Source organism: Lolium perenne, chromosome 7, assembly GCF_019359855.2.
Source record: "Lolium perenne isolate Kyuss_39 chromosome 7, Kyuss_2.0, whole genome shotgun sequence".
NCBI lineage: Eukaryota > Viridiplantae > Streptophyta > Magnoliopsida > Poales > Poaceae > Lolium > Lolium perenne.
The window spans coordinates 208,336,010-208,357,297 of NC_067250.2; positions in this window are offsets into that span (position 1 = coordinate 208,336,010).

Genomic DNA, 21,288 nt, shown 5'->3' on the forward strand with positions numbered 1-21,288 from the left:
CGACTTGGCCAGAGCCTCTACTAATAACGGAGAGCATGCAAGATCATAAACAACACATAGATGATAGATTGATAATCAACATAACATAGCATTCATTATTCATCGGATCCCAACAAACGCAACATGTAGCATTACAGATAGATGATCTTGATCATGTTAGGCAGCTCACAAGATCCAACAATGATAGCACAATTAGGAGAAGACGACCATCTAGCTATTGTTATGGACCCATAGTCCAGGGGTGAACTACTCACTCATCACTCCGTAGGCGACCATGGCGGTGAAGAGTCCTCCGGGAGATGATTCCCCTCTCCGGCAGGGTGCCGGAGGCGATCTCCTGAATCCCCCGAGATGGGATTGGCGGCGGCGGCGTCTCTGGAAGGTTTTCCGTATTGTGGCTCTCGGTACTGGAGTTATTATCGACGAAGGCTTAAGTAGGCGAAAGGGTAGGTCAGGGGGCGCCACGAGGGCCCCACACGCTAGGGCCGCGCGGCCAGCACCTGGGCCGCGCCGCCCTATTGTGTGGGCGCCTCGTCGCCCCACTTCGTATCTCCTCCGGTGTTCTGGAAGCTTCGTGGAAAAATAAGATCCTGGGCGTTGATTTCGTCCAATTCCGAGAATATTTCCTTACTAGGATTTCTGAAACCAAAAACAGCAGAAAACAGCAACTGGCTCTTCGGCATCTCGTTAATAGGTTAGTGCCGGAAAATGCATAAATATGACATAAAGTATGTATAAAACATGTGAGTATCATCAATAAAGTAGCATGGAACATAAGAAATTATAGATACGTTTGAGACGTATCAAGCATCCCCAAGCTTAGTTCCTACTCGTCCCGAGTAGGTAAACGATAACAAAGATAATTTCTAAAGTGACATGCTATCATAATCTTGATCAATACTATTGTAAGCATATGTAATGAATGCAGCGATCCGAAGCAATGGTAAAGACAATGAGTAAAACAACTGAATCATATAGCAAAGACTTTTCATGAATAGTACTTTCAAGACAAGCATCAATAAGTCTTGCATAAGAGTTAACTCATAAAGCAATAAATTCATAGTAAAGGCATTGAAGCAACACAAAGGAAGATTAAGTTTCAGCGGTTGCTTTCAACTTGTAACATGTATATCTCATGGATAGTTGTCAACATAAAGTAATATGATGAATGCAAATATGCAAGTATGTAAGAATCAATGCACAGTTAACACAAGTGTTTGCTTCTAAGGTGGAAGGAAATAGGTAGACTGACTCAGCATAAAAGTAGAAGAAAGGCCCTTCAAAGAGGGAAGCATCGATTGCTATATTTGTGCTAGAGCTTTTTATTTTGAAAACAAGAAACAATTTTGTCAACGGTAGTAATAAAGCATATGTGTTATGTAAATTATATCCTACAAGTTGCAAGCCTCATGCATAGATTACCAATAGTGCCTGCACCTTGTCCTAATTAGCTCGGATTACCTGGATTATCACTGCAGTACATATGTTTTAACCAAGTATCACAAAGGGGTACCTCTATGCCGCATGTACAAAGGTCTAAGGAGAAAGCTCGCATTGGATTTCTCGCTTTTGATTATTCTCAACTTAGACATCCATACCGGGACAACATAGACAACAGATAATGGACTCCTCTTTAATGCTTAAGCATTCAACAACAGATAATATTCTCATAAGAGATTGAGGATTGTTGTCCAAAACTGAAACTTCCACCATGGATCATGGCTTTAGTTAGCGGCCCAATGTTCTTCTCTAACAATATGCATGCTCAAACCAGTCAACTCATGGTAAATCGCCTTTATTTCAGACAAGACGAACATGCATAGCAACTCACATGATATTCAACAAAGGGTAGTTGATGGCGTCCCTAGGAACATGGTTTTCGCACAACAAGCAACTTAATAAGAAATAAGATACATAAGTACATATTCAATACCACAATAGTTTTTAGGCTATTTGTCCCATGAGCTATATATTGCAAAGACTAAGAATAGAAATTTAAAGGTAGCACTCAAGCAATTTACTTTGGAATGACGGAGAAATACCATGTAGTAGGTAGGTATGGTGGACACAAATGGCATAGTTTTTGGCTCAAGGATTTGGATGCACGAGAAGTAATCCTTCTCAATACAAGGCTTAGGCTAGCAAGGTTATTTGAAGCAAAAACAAGTATGAACCGGTACAGCAAAACTCATATAAAAACATATTGCAAGCATTATAAGACTCTACACCGTCCTCCTTGTTGCTCAAACCCTTACTAGGAAATATCTAGACTTTAGAGAGACCAATCATGCAAATCAAATTTTAGCAAGCTCTATGTATTTCTTCACTAATAGGTGCAAAGTATATGATGCAAGAGCTTAAACATGATCCTTATGAGCACAACAATTGCCAAGTATCAAATTATTCAAGACATTCTACCAATTACCACATGTAGCATTTCCCGTTTCCAACCATATAACAATTAACGAAGCAGTTTCAACCTTCGCCATGAACATTATGAGTAAAGCCTAAGGACATATTTGTCCATATGCAACAGCGGAGCGTGTCTCTCTCCCACACAATGAATGCTAGGATCCATCTTTATTCAAACAAAACAAAATAAAAACATACAGACGCTCCAAGTAAAGCACATAAGATGTGATGGAATAAAAATATAGTTTCACTAGAGGAACCTGATAGTGTTGTCGATGAAGAAGGGGATGCCTTGGGCATCCCCAAGCTTAGATGCTTGAGTCTTCTTGAAATATGCAGGGATGAACCACCGGGGCATCCCCAAGCTTAGAGCTTTCACTCTCCTTGATCATATTGTATCATCCTCCTCTCTTGATCCTTGAAAACTTCCTCCACATCAAACTCAAAACAACTCATTAGAGGGTTAGTGCATAATCAAAATTCACATGTTCAGAGGTGAAATAATCATTCTTAACACTTCTGGACATTGCACAAAGCTACTGAAAGTTAATGGAATAAAGAAATCCATCAAACATAGCAAAACAAGCAATGTGAAATAAAAGACAGAATCTGTCAAAAAAGAACAATCCGTAAATACGAATTTTTAAGAGGCACCAGACTTAATCAGATGAAAATGCTCAAATTGAATGAAAGTTGCGTACATATCTGAGGATCACTCACGTAAATTGGCAGAATTTTCTGAGTTACTTACAGAGAAATCAACCCAGATTCGTGACAGCAAGAAATCTGTTTCTGCGCAGTAATCCAAATCTAGTATGAACTTTACTATCAAAGACTTTACTTGACACAACAATGCAACAAAATTAAGATAAGGAGAGGTTGCTACAGTAGTAAAAACTTCCAAGACTCAAATATAAAACAAAAGTGTTGTAGTAAAATCATGGGTTGTCTCCTATAAGCGCTTTTCTTTAACGCCTTTCAGCTAGGCGCAGAAAGTGTGAATCAAGTATTAACAAGAGATGAAGCATCAATATCATAATTTGTTCTAATGATAGAATCAAAAGGTAACCTCATTCTTTTTCTAGGGAAGTGTTCCATACCTTTCTTGAGAGGAAATTTATATTTAATATTACCTTCCTTCATATCAATAATAGCACCAACAGTTCGAAGAAAAGGTCTTCCCAATATAATGGGACAAGATGCATTGCATTCAATATCCAAGACAACAAAATCAACGGGGACAAGGTTATTGTTAACCGTAATGCAAACATTATCAACCCTTCCCAAAGGTTTCTTTGTAGAGTTATCAGCAAGATTAACATCCAAATAACAATTTTTCAATGGTGGCAAGTCAAGCATATTATAGATTTTCCTAGGCATAACGGAAATACTTGCACCAAGATCACATAAAGCATTACAATCAAAGTCATTGAACTTCATATTAATGATGGGCTCCCAACCATCCTCTAACTTCCTAGGAATAGAAGTTTCAAGTTTTAGTTTCTCTTCTCTACCTTTTATGAGAGCATTTGTAATATGTTTTGTAAAGGCCAAATTTATAGCACTAGCATTAGGACTTTTAGCAAGTTTTTGTAAGAACTTTATAACTTCAGAGATGTGACAATCGTCAAAATCTAAACCATTATGATCTAAAGCAATGGGATCATTATCCCCAACATTAGAAAAAAATTTAGCAGTTTTATCACAGGCAGTTTCAGCAGTTTTAGCAGTCTCGGGCAGTTTTTCACGCTTTGCATTAGAAGTAGAAACATTGCCAACACCAATTCTTTTACCATTAATAGTAGGAGGGGCAGCAACATGTGAAGCATTAGCATTACTAGTGGTGGTAATAGTCCAAACTTTAGCTACATTGTTATCTTTAGCATTTTCTTCCTTTTCCCACCTAGCACGCAATTCGGCCATCAATCTTATATTCTCATTAATTTGAACTTAGATGGCGTTTGCTGTAGCAAATGACTTAATATCTTTATTTTCATTAGGCATAATTTTAGATTTCAAAAGATCAACATCAGTAGCAAGACTATCAACTTTAGAAGCAAGCATATCAATTTTCCCAAACTTTTCTTCAACAGATTTGTTGAAAGCAGTTTGTGTACTAATAAATTCTTTAAGCATGGCTTCAAGTCCAGGGGGTGTATTCCTATTATTGTTGTAAGAATTCCCATAAGAATTACCACAACTATTACCATTATTATAAGGATATGGCATATAGTTGTTACTAGAATTGTTCCGATAAGCATACTTGTTGAAATTATTATTTTTAATGAAGTTCACATCAACATGTTCTTCTTGGGCAACCAATGAAGCTAAAGGAACATTATTAGGATCAACATTTGTCCTACCATTCACAAGCATAGACATAATAGCATCAATCTTATCACTCAAGGAGGAGGTTTCTTCGACAGAATTTACCTTCTTACCTTGTGGAGCTCTTTCCGTGTGCCATTCAGAGTAATTAATCATCATATTATCAAGAAGCTTTGTTTCGTCGCCTAGAGTGATGGACATAAAGGTACCTCCAGCAGCTGAATCCAATAAGTTCCACGAAGAAAAATTCAGTCCTGCATAAAAGGTTTGGATGATCATCCAAGTAGTCAGTCCATGGGTTGGGCAATTTTTAACCAAAGATTTCATTCTTTCCCATGCTTGGGCAACATGCTCATTATCCAATTGTTTAAAATTCATTATGCTACTTCTCAAAGATATAATTTTAGCAGGAGGATAATATCTACCAATAAAAGCATCCTTACATTTAGTCCATGAATCAATACTATTCTTAGGCAAAGATAGCAACCAATCTTTAGCTCTTCCTCTTAATGAGAAAGGAAACAATTTTAATTTTATAATGTCACCATCTACATCCTCATACTTTTGCATTTCACATAGTTCAACAAAATTATTAAGATGGGCAGCAGCATCATCAGAACTAACACCAGAAAATTGCTCTCTCATAACAAGATTCAGTAAAGCAGGTTTAATTTCAAAGAATTCTGCTGTAGTAGCAGGTGGAGCAATAGGTGTGCATAAGAAATCATTATTATTTGTGTTTGTGAAGTCACATAACTTAGTATTTTCAGGAGTACCCATTTTAGTAATAGTAAATAAAGCAAACTAGATAAAGTAAATGCGAGTAACTAATTTTTTTGTGTTTTTAATATGGAGATTGCAAACAAGACAGTAAATAAAGTAAAGCTAGCAACTAATTTTTTTGTGTTTTGATATAATGCAGCAAACAAAATAGTAAATAAAGTAAAGCAAGACAAAAACAAAGTAAAGAGATTGGAAGTGGAGGCTCCCCTTGCAGCGTGTCTTGATCTCCCCGGCAACGGCGCCAGAAAAACAGATGCTGGCGCAAAGTTGATGTGGGAGTTAAAGATCTCTGTGGTGTAACTTTTCTTCAGTTCCCCGGCAACGGCGCCAGAAAAACAGTCTTGATGACGCGTAAAGCACACGCCCGTTGGGAACCCCAAGAGGAAGGTGTGATGCGTACAGCGGAAAGCTTTTCCCTCAGTAAGAAACCAAGGTTATCGAACCAGTAGGAGTCAAGAAGCACGTTGAAGGTTGATGGCGGCGAAGTGTAGTGCGACGCAACACCAGGGATTCCGGCGCCAACGTGGAACTTGCACAACACAACCAAAGTACTTTGCCCCAAAGTAACAGTGAGGTTGTCAATCTCACCGGCTTGGTGTAACAAAGGATTAGATGTATAGTGTGGATGATGATGTTTGCAGAAAACAGTAGAACGAGTATTGCAGTAGATTGTATTCGATGTAAAAGAATGGACCGGGGTCCACAATTCACTAGTGGTGTCTCTCCCATAAGATAAATAGCATGTTGGGTGAACACATTACAGTTGGGCAATTGACAAATAAAGATGGCATGACAATGCACATACATGTTATGATGAGTAGTGTGAGATTCAATTGGGCATTACGATAAAGTACATAGACCGCTATCCAGCATGCATCTATGCCTAAAAAGTCCACCTTCAGGTTATCATCCGAACCCCCTCCTGTATTAAGTTGCAAACAACAGACCATTGCATTAAGTATGGTGCGTAATGTAATCAACAAATACATCCTTAGACATAGCATTGATGTTTTATCCCTAGTGGCAACAACACATCCACAACCTTAGAACTTTCTGTCACTGTCCCAGATTTAATGGAGGCATGAACCCACTATCGAGCATAAATACTCCCTCTTGGAGTTACAAGTAACGACTTGGCCAGAGCCTCTACTAATAACGGAGAGCATGCAAGATCATAAACAACACATAGATGATAGATTGATAATCAACATAACATAGCATTCATTATTCATCGGATCCCAACAAACGCAACATGTAGCATTACAGATAGATGATCTTGATCATGTTAGGCATCTCACAAGATCCAACAATGATAGCACAATTAGGAGAAGACGACCATATAGCTACTGCTATGGACCCATAGTCCAGGGGTGAACTACTCACTCATCACTCCGGAGGCGACCATGGCGGTGAAGAGTCCTCCGGGAGATGATTCCCCTCTCCGGCAGGGTGCCGGAGGCGATCTCCTGAATCCCCCGAGATGGGATTGGCGGCGGCGGCGTCTCTGGAAGGTTTTCCGTATCGTGGCTCTCGGTACTGGAGTTATTATCGACGAAGGCTTAAGTAGGCGGAAGGGTAGGTCAGGGGGTGCCACGAGGGCCCCACACGCTAGGGCCGCGCGGCCAGCACCTGGGCCGCGCCGCCCTATTGTGTGGGCGCCTCGTCGCCCCACTTCGTATCTCCTCCGGTGTTCTGGAAGCTTCGTGGGAAAATAAGATCCTGGGCGTTGATTTCGTCCAATTCCGAGAATATTTCCTTACTAGGATTTCTGAAACCAAAAACATCAGAAAACAGCAACTGGCTCTTCGGCATCTCGTTAATAGGTTAGTGCCGGAAAATGCATAAATATGACATAAAGTATGTATAAAACATGTGAGTATCATCAATAAAGTAGCATGGAACATAAGAAATTATAGATACGTTTGAGACGTATCAGCCACACATTGACTTGTGTTAAACCAACGAAAAATCCTACCATACTCCAACAGTTTTGAGTACAACATTGGACACAACAAGTAGCAATTTCAGAACATACACATATAACACTTCATAGCTCACATCGTAGCACGTATATTCAAACAACAAGTAGCATTACAGACATGGTTCGAAATGACATAGGGTTCACAACTCGATACTTATGAAGATAGAGTTCACAACAACACGTAGCACATCCTAGTGTCGTCCTCGACATGCCATCCTCACGGGTTGCTTCCGGACGGCCATCCTTTTCGTCCGCTGCCGTGGCTCTTGTTGCTGCTGCTCCTGCTGCTCCTCCTGCTCCTCCTGCTCCTCCTCCTCGGAAGATAACGGCTCATCGTTCCTCATCCTTGACAAAGATGATCTCCGCGGTGGCCCCTCATCCTCCTCCATGACAACCTTCTTTCCTCGGTTGACATAATCTTCCGGAGTGTACCGGTTTGGAGCCTTGCCCCTTGGCTTCAACTGGTAAGCTTACCGTGGGGCTTGCTTCTTGCCTTGAGGTATGCTTTGACTCAGAATTTCGTCGTCCTCAGGAATCTTCACAAACATGAACACATGAGATTACAAAAGTTGAAATTAGTAAGAACATATTTGACAGCAACAAAATAGTCCATACCTCCCGCTCTTCAGAAGAGGAGGATGTAGGAATTTCGCCTTCGCGGCAACCTAGCAAGTTGGCTAACCGCCGCATCTTTCGTGCAGTGTTCTGCGTCATGGAAATCATGGTTACAAAGCCACCAGAACATAATAGCGTACATTCAAAGTTGGTGATCATACCTTAATGAAATGCCGCAACGGTCCGACAGGCTTTTCATCTCTCCCGCTCTGGTCCCACATAATCTCGCACTCGTCAGCTGTTTTTTGGATCTCCGACCGCTGTGACAAACATAGCATACACAATTTAAGCGAGCACATGGCAATCTAGATGATGTACTAGTTAGTGAGAGAATCCATTACCACGAAGTTCAGCTCGGAAGCAATAGAAGTCGATCTCCCTCTGCGAGCAAAGGTGTCGTGCTGGCTTTGCGCAACCTCATCGAACTCCCGATCAAGGTTCTCATGGTGATGCGGCCATGGCCTCTCGGTGAGTGTGCTAGGCCGCCCAACTGATAGGCGGTCCCAGCTCCATACGGAAAGTAGGAGAAAGCATCCACCAATACCGCCGCTCCCAGTCCTGCGACAAGCTTCGTCCAACTGCGTACATAAGACATTTGGTTAGTACTTTGTGTAGCACACTACTATAGAAAAATAGTACATAGAACAAATCATCACCTGCCGGTAGAGGTAGGCAAGTGCCACTGTTCCCCAACTCCACCGGTGCTCCAACACCATAAGCGCCTTCAGCCAACACCAATGGGCCAGCTTCCCCCCACTGTCAGGAAAGAGAGTCCTCGAAATCATGTACCATAAGTACACGCGGGTGTACGTCCTGATAGTGTCCTCGTTGGCCCCGTCCGGGCATTGTCCAAAGTTAAGCCTGATCCAAGCGAAAGACGCGCCGGCGGGAACTCTCTCCTTTGGATTTGCTGGCGCCGGAGGAGCCATGCCAATAAGCGCCTGCATCTGCTGGCACCACCCATCAGAAGTTGTGTTCATACACAGTGGCTCACCCTGAATAGGAAGTCCAAGTATCATGAAAACATCCTGGAGAGTAGGGGTCATCTCGCCGGCTCTCAAGTGGAAGGTGTGCGTCTCCGGCCTCCACCGGTCGACAAGGACGGTGAGTGCCGCGGCGTTCATGTTCGGCCCCCCACGGCTTACAAGAGATATGAACGGGAGAAGACCGGTAGGCTGGATGTGCCCCGTATACCTCTCGTCATACGGTATATCCACAACGCCATGGTAACGAATCTTTAAAGGGTGAAGATCCGTTGTCCTCTATGTCATATGCAAAGCCCGGTGAACCCTGTCATACTCTTGATCTAGGAGCCACACTATCCTACATGTTTACACAAATACACCATATTATGAGCCATTCGTAACAAATATGAGCAACACATACATGAGAATATATCCAAATAAGCCATCACACATACATCATATACATACATATACATTCATATGAGTTATTGCATCACAAATACTAGGCATACATAACACATTTGAATGCATTTGCTAGGCAAATATTATACATTTGAACACATACATACATAGGGTTTGAACACATACATGTAAAATTTCATATCTAGGGTTCAAACAAATCTTTAGTTCAAACACATAGACTACAATGTAGATTCTGTTATCACCAGAATTTAACCGGATCAGATGTGGGCCGTGATTGAGATGGGCTTGGAGAATATGCACGGAAAATATGCATGAATCGGCCTTGTATAAGAGTTTGGGCTAAATTGCCCGTGTATCTGTAAATACAGTAGGATACGTGTCGGTTAGGATTAAAGGAGTTTAGCTCGTGCACGGTTGGGATTATTCCCACGATTAGAGAGTCTACGGACTATAAATATGTATCTAGGGTTATTGAGAAGGAAGACGATCACGTTCACAACAAAACCAATCTAGGCGCATCGCCACCCCTTGTTTCGAGGGTTTCTTCCGGGTAAGCACCATGCTGCCTAGATCGCATCTCGCGATCTAGGCAGTATCAAGTTTATTCGTTGTTCATGCGTTGCTCGTGCTGAAGCCTTGTTGATGGCGAGCAACGTAGTTATCGTGGATATGTTAGGGTTAGCATCAGTACTTTCTTGATGTATTTGATTAGCTATGCTACCCCTAGATATCTAGCCACCCTTGTACCGATCTGAGGTGCAAGGGTGGCACCTTGCTTAGTCATTGTTCAGTAGATCCGATCCGGTACGATTGCTCCTTGTTCTTCAAGGATTAGTTTAATATCTACATAGTTAGGCCTTGCAAACGGGTTGAAGGATCCAGTAGTACGTAGGGTGTGGTTTGCTAGCCCTAGAGAAGATGTTCCGGGAATTAACTCCATGTTGGTTTTTAGGCCTTATCTAGGGCTGGTTTATTATCATCCTGCGTGGCTGCCAGGCTCAATCACGTGTAGGACGTTCCGGTTATGTGGTGAAAACCCTAAATCGTCGTAGGTCGTTTTAACTTAATATTGATCAAGCAGGACCACCATGTTATCGTAGATCCAATACGAATCATGGGTGGATCGGCTCCTTGAGCCGATTCACAGGACAACCTGAGAGCCGATCGAGGCTCGTATTTAATGTTTACGTGTATGCCATGCAGGAAACTAAGCGAAGCAATCCATCACCTTCCTGACCAGGTATAGGTCAGGTGGCACGCCCTTGCACCAGCATCGGACGTGCGTGCCGGAGCTTTGCGGGCTGTCGCACGAGGGACCAGGGCCAACCGCAGTTCTGGGAGCCTCCCGGCTCTACGTGTTGCCCGTCGCTACTCGCCGGTGGGTTTTGGTGGCCAACACATTCTGGCACGCCCGGTGGGACCGTCTCCGACATCAACTGCATCATCATCCGCATCAGAGATGGCGGAAGATCCAGTCACGTACGAGGATCTAACGGAGGAGCTCAAGAAGAAGTATGACGATGTCAAAGCTCTCTTCGAAGCCGACCTCATCGGCTCTTTTCAGAGGACCCGCTCACACGGCATCAGGTGGAAAGGGTTCTTGCCTGAAGGCGCTCTCGATGGAGTGGATCTGTCTACTCCTTCAGAAGAACGCACCAGGTCTCTACGTCAGGAGGTCAATCACATGGTAGCTCATTCGCTACACCGCCATTCTGAGAGCCTGGTGAACGCCTTGGAGCGTGTCGCGCTTCGCGTGGTCCAGGAAATCATGAAGCATCAGTACTCTCCATCGGGACCTGCTCTAGGGACTCACCAAGGAGAGATACCACTCCAGACCAGACCACAGCTGCCGTTCCCGCTGGCAGCACCAGAGGTGCCGAGCTCACCGGCATACGTTGTTTACAAGATCGGTGGCGATCCTAGTGATTACCAGTTCTTGTACGAAGCGCCTAAGGAGATCCCGCACGGATACATGTGCGCATATGTGCCAGACCGCAGTAGCTGGGCACGCACAAACCAGACTGCAACAGCAGGGACTTCTGGAACAACAGGAGGGGCTTCTGGATCTGACCTTGAGAAGCAGGCGTGGCTAGCTAAATATGCCACTCCAACGAATCTTCAAAGCTCGACTCCTGCAGCTGGCTCAGATCTTGAGAAGCAGGCGTGGCTAGCTAAGTATGCCACTCCAGTGAATCTTCAAAGCTCGACTCCTACAGCTAGCACCGTGGATCAGATCAGTGCAATTTTGAGAGACCAGTTCGGCATGGTGCCGAAAAGGAGGATAATCGGCTATTTCAAGCCGTACCCCAACGAGTACGATTTGATCCCACTTCCACCCAAATATCGGCTCCCTGAATTCTCCAAGTTTAGCGGGTCAGAAGGCTCCAGTTCAATCGAGCATGTGAGCCGATATTTGGCGCAGTTGGGCACGATCTCAGCATCGGACCCATTACGTGTGAGGTTCTTCGCACAGCCCCTCACAGGATCGGCTTTCGGGTGGTACACCTCGCTGCCACCAGATTCAGTCCGGACTTGGAAGCAGATGGAAGAGCAGTTCCACATGCAGTATCACTCAGAGGCTTCCGAGGCTGGCATTGCCGATCTGGCACAAGTACGACAGAAGCGCGGAGAAACAGTGTCAGAATACATCCAGCGCTTCAGGACCATCAGGAACCGATGCTATTCGGCTCGTTTGACTGAAAAAGAAGCAGTCGAGCTGGCGGTGGTAGGTCTTGCATCGCCGATCAAGGATATGGCTTCCCAGGCAGAGTACGCTTCACTGGCGCATATGGTTCAGAAACTGTCATTATATGAACAGCGCCACCCAGAGTTGTACCAGGACAAGTTCAAGCGCGCAGTAGCCCTGGTTGAAACAGAGGAAGATGAAGGCTCTGCAGGAGATCAGGAGGTAGCAGTAGCTGAATGGGCTCGGGGGGCAAGCCCCGTGTCCTGCAAGTGGGTTAAGCCACAAGGTCCTCCAAGAGGGTTTGACTTCGACGTAAGCAAAGCTGAGCAGATTTTCGACCTCTTGCTCAAGGAGAAGCAGCTGAAGTTACCCGAAGGCCCCAAAATCCCTACGGCGCAAGAGCTGAACGGAAAGCCATATTGCAAGTGGCATAACACGTTCACCCATACTACCAACGACTGCAGGGTGTGGCGTCAGCAGATCCAAATGGCGATAAAACAAGGCCGTCTAATTTTCAGCCAGTACGCCATGAAAGTTGACACGCACCCCTTCCCCGCCATTAACATGGTGGAGTTCATTTACCCCGGAAGGTGCCAGCCGGGTTTCTCGTTCAGCATTAACATGATCGGGCCTGTGCACCACCCTGGTAAGGAAAGAGACGAGGGCAGCCGCTCTCGTGGCAAGGACAAGGAGGAGGCCGTTCCACGCGACCGGCCCCGACACGATGGCAAGCGCTACATCACAGAGGGAGAAGTGAAGAATGTGCGATATCAGCAACCTCTCTCTGATCATCTCCTCAACAAATATGAGCGTCAGTACGACCAACGCCGGCGATACAACGACGACGACGAAAGAGATCGTCGGTCTAGCAGGGACAACAGGAAATATCGTCGACATAATCGGGACGATGAGAGATATGAGCGCCATGCCAAGGAAAAGTCAAGAGAGCAGGACGACGTGGACAGGCACTGGGATTGTCCTTTCTTCAAGCATTGCTGGGATTCAGGGATGAGCCGATTGCCTACAATCGGCAACTGCCCAGAGTGTAGACAGAAGAAGAGGGACGCAGGAGACGTGTCAGTGTTCAAGCGTCTAGGGCCTCTCCCATCTCGGAACAAGCAAGCTGAGTCCTCTCGGGTCGAAGATCTCGAGGAGTTGGAAGACGAAGAAGAAGAAGAAGATAAATACCACCGTCCAAGGTGGTGCCCTGATGGACTCAGCCACTCCCAAAAACGTAGGGTTCAGCGACTACGTTGCTTGGAGGAAGCCGAAAGGTTATACCTGCATACGTTGAGGAAAGCGCGGCTTGATCTAGCCGCGAAAATTCAGCGAACTCTGGACGAGGAGGGTCGACCACAGAAGAAAGAGTGGCGCCCCAAACAAAAGAAAGCCGATGATGAGACATCGGCTGGCACCAACATGGTGTTCATTCTTCCGGCGGAGTTTTGTGCTCCTGGAACCGAAGAGGCACCTGTGGCACAACTTGACTGCGGCCCAAGGCCGGTTATCTTTGAGAAGCCACGAGAAAGAAGTTACAGACACCTGAAGGCCCTGTACTTACGAGGTTATATCAATGGGCAGCCGGTCAACAAGATGCTGGTTGACACCGGAGCGGCAGTCAACATCATGCCATACTCCATGCTACGTCGTCTGGGACGCTTGATACGTCTCCGACGTATCGATAATTTCTTATGTTCCATGCCACATTATTGATGTTATCTACATGTTTTATGCACACTTTATGTCATATTCGTGCATTTTCTGGAACTAACCTATTAACAAGATGCCGAAGTGCCAGTTGCTGTTTTCTGCTGTTTTTGGTTTCAGAAATCCTAGTAACGAAATATTCTCGGAATTGGACGAAATCAACGCCCAGGGTCCTATTTTGCCACGAAGCTTCTAGAAGTCCGAAGGAGAGACGAAGAGGGGCCACGAGGGGGCCACACCCTAGGGCGGCGCGGCCCCCCCTTGGCCGCGCGGCCCTGTGGTGTGGGGCCCTCGTGCCGCCTCTTGACCTGCCCTTCCGCCTACAAATAGCCTCCGTGACGAAACCCCTAGTACCGAGAGCCACGATACGGAAAACCTTCCAGAGACGCCGCCAACGCCGATCCCATCTCGGGGGATCCAGGAGATCGCCTCCGGCACCCTGCCGGAGAGGGGATTCATCTCCCGGAGGACTCTACGCCGCCATGGTCGCCTCCGGTGTGATGTGTGAGTAGTCTACCCCTGGACTATGGGTCCATAGCAGTAGCTAGATGGTTGTCTTCTCCCCATTGTGCTATCATTGTCGGATCTTGTGAGCTGCCTATCATGATCAAGATCATCTATCTGTAATTCTATATGTTGCGTTTGTTGGGATCCGATGAATAGAGAATACTTGTTATGTTGATTATCAAAGTTATATCTATGTGTTGTTTATGATCTTGCATGCTCTCCGTTACTAGTAGATGCTCTGGCCAAGTAGATGCTTGTAACTCCAAGAGGGAGTATTTATGCTCGATAGTGGGTTCATGCCTGCATTGACACACAGGACAAGTGGAAAGTTCTAAGGTTGTGTTGTGCTGTTGCCACTAGGGATAAAACATTGATGCTATGTCTAAGGATGTAGTTGTTGATTACATTACGCACCATACTTAATGCAATTGTCTGTTGCTTTGCAACTTAATACTGGAGGGGGTTCGGATGATAACCTGAAGGTGGACTTTTTAGGCATAGATGCATGCTGGATGGCGGTCTATGTAATTTGTCGTAATGCCCAATTAAATCTCACTATACTCATCATGATATGTATGTGCATGGTCATGCCCTCTTTATTTGTCAATTGCCCAACTGTAATTTGTTCACCCAACATGCTGTTTATCTTATGGGAGAGACACCTCTAGTGAACTGTGGACCCCGGTCCAATTCTCTTTCTTGAAATACAATCTCTTTGCAATACTTGTTCTACTGTTTTCTGCAAACAATCATCTTCCACACAATACGGTTAATCCTTTGTTACAGCAAGCCGGTGAGATTGACAACCTCACTGTTTCGTTGGGGCAAAGTACTTTGGTTGTGTTGTGCAGGTTCCACATTGGCGCCGGAATCCCTGGTGTTGCGCCGCACTACATCCCGCCGCCATCAACCTTCAACGTGCTTCTTGACTCCTACTGGTTCGATTAAACCTTGGTTTCATACTGAGAGAAACTTGCCGCTGTACGCATCACACCTTCCTCTTGGGGTTCCCAACGGACGCGTGTTGAACGGAAAGACAATACGTCATCTACGCGTATCAACGCTCTAGCTCGGATCTGATCAAGACCAACGTCACATTGAGCGATTTCAACGGCCAAGCATCAGAAGCACAAGGTGTTCTGAACGTGGATCTGACCGTAGGAAGGAATACCATCCCTACGACATTCTTCATTGTCGATAGCAAGAGCACCTACGCTGTCCTGCTAGGAAGAGATTGGATTCACGCCAACTGCTGCATTCCATCCACGATGCATCAATGCTTAATACAGTGGGATGGAGATGAAGTAGAGGTCGTCCACGCAGATGACTCAGCCGAGATCTCAACGGCTGGCATGAACGTTTGGGAGGCGGCAGGCCAAGAGCCACTCTCCGGAGTCACTTTGGACGACTGTGAGCGCATCGACGTGACAAAAAACAGGGTGAGGCTGGTCTTATCCACCGGCCTGACTGTGTAACAAGAGCAAAGACTATGGACGTACGTGGCAAGGCCGATCCATGCGATCGGCCCCAAAAAATAAAAAGTGATGATCTTGTCTCAAGCATGTCACGTAGTCGTAGTGAAGCACGAATAAGATGTAAACCTTCATTGAGCAATGCAATCAAAGTGGGGGCCGATTCCAGCAATCGGCCCATATTACCCTCGCCATACGTTTTGCCTGTGTTGAGCATCGATCTAACAGGAGACGGAAAGCTAGGGTATGGGTTTACATCGGCTGATGAGCTAGAAGAGGTTGATATTGGTCCTGGGGATAAGCCACGACCAACTTTTATCAGCAAAAAGTTAGATCCACATCTCAGGAGCCAGATGATAGCTCTGTTGAAAGAATACCCAGATTGCTTTGCATGGGATTACACAGAGATGCCTGGGCTAGACAGGAGCATTATTGAACATCGGCTCCCGCTCAAGAAAGGATTTCGGCCATTTCAACAACGTGCACGTCAGATGAAGGCCGAAATTCTCGAAGAAGTCAAGAAAGAGATCGAGAAAATGTTGGCCGCCGGGTTCATCAGGCCATGCAGGTATGCTGAATGGATTTCCAGTATCGTACCTGTAGAGAAAAAGGACGGCCGATGGCGTGTTGCCATAGATTTCCGAGATCTCAACAGAGCCACTCCAAAGGATGAATATCCAATGCCTGTGGCAGAAACATTGATCAATGCAGCTGCTGGCCACAAGGTGTTAAGTTTCATGGATGGCAATGCCGGCTACAACCAAATTTTCATGGCTCCAGAAGATATACACAAGACTGCATTCAGAGTACCAGGATCGGTGGGCTTGTTTGAATATATGGTCATGACTTTTGGGCTGAAGAATGCCGGTGCAACATACCAAAGAGCCATGAATTACATTTTTCATGATCTGATCGGCAAGTTGGTGGAAATTTACATCGATGACGTGGTGGTCAAGTCTGTCTCCATGGAAGGGCACTTGGATGATTTGCGACGCATCCTAGACCGGACTAGAAAATTCGGGCTAAGAATGAATCCAAAGAAGTGTGCCTTTGGTGTGACGGCCGGTCAGTTCCTAGGGTTTTTGGTTCATGAACGTGGAATTGAGATCGGCCTGAAAAGTCAGGAGGCAGTACATACCATGCAGCCACCTACCACGAAGAAGGAGCTCCAATGTCTCATCGGCAAGATCAACTTCGTCCGACGGTTCATCTCTAATCTGTCAGGACGAATTGAGCCGTTTATGGCATTAGTGAAGATTAAATCTGATGACGAGTTTCACTGGGGGGCAGAGCAGCAGCGAGCGTTTGACTAAATTAAACAGTACCTCATGACGCCGCCTGTGTTAGTTCCACCTCAGCAAGACAGACCGTTCTATATCTACTTATCAGTAGCTGACACGTCCATTGCTTCAGTAGTGGTGCAACTTTATGAGGGTGTAGAAAGGGTCGCATTCTACCTCAGCAGAAGGATGTTGGATGCAGAGACAAGGTATCCTGAGATCGAGAAGTTATGCCTCTGCCTATTCTTCACCTGCACCAAGCTTCGTCACATCTTTTTGACGGCAGAAATTATCATCATATGCAAGTCAGATGTTGTCAAGCACATGCTATCGGCTCCTGTTTTGAAAGGCCGACTTGGTAAGTGGATGTTTGCGTTATCAGAGTTTGATCTCCGGTATCAGCCTGCGAAAGCAGTCAAGGGGCAAGCGTTGGCCGATCTTATAGCTGAACGAATCAATACTAATATAGCAGTACTATCTGTACGTGCATGGGCTATGTTCTTCGATGGATCGGCTTGTGACGATGGTTGTGGCATCGGCATTCTGCTCGTGTCGCCTCGGGGGGCAACATATTCCTTCTCCATCAGGCTATCTACTCCTTGCACCAACAATGTCGCTGAATATGAGGCAATACGCAAGGGAATGGAGTTGCTTTTGGAAGCCGGGGCAGAAGCGGTGGACCTTTTTGGAGACTCGAAGTTGGTGATCTCCCAGCTCACGGATGAATACAAGTGCGAGAGTGAGTCACTATTCCCATTATGGATGGAGTGCCGCGAGCTGATGGCACAATTTCGGTACATCAACTTCAATTGGGTCCCAAGATCTCAAAATACCGAGGCCAACGATCTCGCACAGATGGCGTCAGGCTACAAGGACATACCAGACGGGTCGGAAGTTCAGGTGCAGTTCCTGGAACAGGATGACTGGAGAGCCGATATCTTCAATTACTTGAAGGATCCGGCTCGGGGGGCACCTAAACGGATAAGGTACAAGGCCATGAAATATGTCCTTATAGGAGATGACATGTTCTACAGGACGTTGGAAGGATTACTGCTCAAGTGCCTGGGACCAACCGAGTCTAATCGGCTCTTACACGAGGTACATGAAGGCGCCTGTGGAACTCACCAATCGGCTCATAATATGAAGTGGCTGATCAGGCGATCAGGGTTTTACTGGCCCACCATGCTTGAGGACTGCTTCAAATATTACAAAGGATGCCAAGCGTGTCAGATGTTCAGGAAGATTCAGATGGTACCTGCATCAGCGATGAACCCCATCATCAAACCTTGGCCATTTCGAGGTTGGGGCATGGATATGATCGGTAAAATCCATCCTGCGTCAAGCAAAGGCCACGAGTGGATTTTGGCCATTACAGATTACTTCACTAAATGGGTGGAGGCCGTCCCTATGAAGAAAGTAAAATCAGAAGACGTTATCAAATTTGTGAAGGAACACGTCATTCATAGGTTCGGGATTCCCCAAACCATCACGACCGATGGAGGTTCGGTCTTCACCTCTAAAGAATTCAGAAAGTTCTGCGACGATATGGGAATTAAGCTGATCCGATCGTCTCCATACTATGCTCAAGCCAACGGGCAAGCTGAAGCGTCCAACCAGAGCCTTATAAAGCTGATTAAGAGGAAAATTGACGAGAACCCTAGGGGTTGGCATGAGGTATTGTCGGAAGCTTTGTGGGCCTATCGCATGTCATGCCATGGAGCTATAAAGACTTCGCCATATCAGCTGGTCTATGGGCAGGAAGCCGTATTACCTTGGGAAATTATGGCTGGATCGAGACGTGTTACGTTTCAGAATGATCTGACAGCTGAAGAATATGTAGCCCTGATGAGTGATACTATTGAGGATGCAACGGAACTTAGACTTTGGTCGTTGGAGAAAATTAAAGAGAACAAAGACAGGGTAGCTCACGCATACAATAAGAAGGTGAGACCAAAGGAGTTTCAGGTTGGTGATCTAGTATGGGAAGCCGTGTTGCCATTAGGAACCAAGGATAAAGCATATGGCAAATGGTCTCCTAATTGGCATGGTCCGTACAAAGTCGACCAGGTTTTGAAGGGTAATGCATACATGCTTGTGCAGCTGAACGGTGTTAAATTCCCAGTAGCTGTCAATGGTCAACATCTCAAGAAGTATTTCCCAAGCATGTGGGATGATGAATAGTGAAATATGGGGGCCGATGCATAAAATCGGCCAGTAAATTTTTTTTTATATACAAATCACAGCCGATGCACAGACATCGACTTTAGAAACATGGATACCAGTACAGCCGATGCACGGACATCGACTTCAGAATAATAAAAAGCCGATGCATAGTCATTGACTCTAGAGGAACAAGCTCGATTGAGCAGTTAACAGATCAATTTCAAGCAAGATCGTGGCATTTGGGATAATTTTCCCATTGAATTCGCTGAGGAGTCGAATCTGTGCGTTTGAAATCTAAGGTTAGCGTAGACATGGATTTGACCTGTTTGGACGGCAATTTGGGGGATCTGATAAGATTGCAGGTTACCGTGCAAATAGGCGACTAATTTGGCCTTAATCGTGTGTTATGGAAAAAGCCGATGCACTGCCATCGGCTCTTTACACGTTAACTTACTCTGGCAATCGGCAAAATCGAGGCGAAACAAGATCAACATAGGAATATTTTCTTCGTTAATAGAAGGGATTTCTTACAAAGAAAGAGCCGATTGCTCATGGGAGGAAGAACAAAAGAAAGGTCTATTGACCAATCTACTACTACTAATCCTACTCTACGGGCCGTCGATGCCCTCGTCGTCGCCATCAGAGCTCTCGTCGGCACTGCTGCCGGCGGGCTCCTCGTCGCTGCTCCCGTAGCCCTCCTTGGGAGCCTCCTCCTCCTCGTCGTCGTCATCGTCGTCATCGTCATCTGACCCGGCGCGGAAGCGCTTCGCCGGCGGGTAGTCTTCGAGGGAGTCATCGTCCTCCTCTTCTTCCTCCTCCTCGGAGGAAGTGTAGTCGTCCCAGGAGAACGAGTCGTCCTCGCTCCCCGCCTCCAGTTCCCCATCGGCAAGGAACTGGAGGTCCTCGTCTCCGCTGGTCAAGGACTTATCGTCCTCAGACCAGATGGAGGACTTGTGGTCCTCCTGGTCCCATTCTTCTGGGGCGCGCTGGTTATGCGCCGCCGTCAGATCCCACTCCGGCGTGGGCTCGCGGGAGGAGGAAGGTGAGGAAGAAAAGGATTGGGAGGAAAGATCCGACGAGGCGGAGGAGGAGGAAGAGGACGACATTGCTACAGGAGAGAGGGGATTTCTGGTGCCGATGGCTAGAACAGAGCAAGGGGATGAAGAGGCGAACTGTTCGGCGCGGTTAAATAAAAGGGGATATAGTGGATTTAATGTCACAGCAGTTTCCGAGGAAGTGGTGCCAAAAGAAAAAGAAAAAAAAACAACTGTCAAATCACGCGGAGAAGTTGAGAAGGCAGGGCATCATGATGAAGGATACTGCGACGGTTTTGCCCTGCCACGACGTGACCCAACGAAGAAAAGGCAGAGTGGTTTTGGAATTATCATTTCCAAAACCAGGGGGGCATGTGTTATCACCAGAATTTAACCGGATCAGATGTGGGCCGTGATTGAGATGGGCTTGGAGAATATGCACGGAAAATATGCATGAATCGGCCTTGTATAAGAGTTTGGGCTAAATTGCCCGTGTATCTGTAAATACAGTAGGATACGTGTCGGTTAGGATTAAAGGAGTTTAGCTCGTGCACGGTTGGGATTATTCCCACGATTAGAGAGTCTACGGACTATAAATATGTATCTAGGGTTATTGAGAAGGAAGACGATCACGTTCACAACAAAACCAATCTAGGCGCATCGCCACCCCTTGTTTCGAGGGTTTCTTCCGGGTAAGCACCATGCTGCCTAGATCGCATCTCGCGATCTAGGCAGTATCAAGTTTATTCGTTGTTCATGCGTTGCTCGTGCTGAAGCCTTGTTGATGGCGAGCAACGTAGTTATCGTGGATATGTTAGGGTTAGCATCAGTACTTTCTTGATGTATTTGATTAGCTATGCTACCCCTAGATATCTAGCCACCCTTGTACCGATCTGAGGTGCAAGGGTGGCACCTTGCTTAGTCATTGTTCA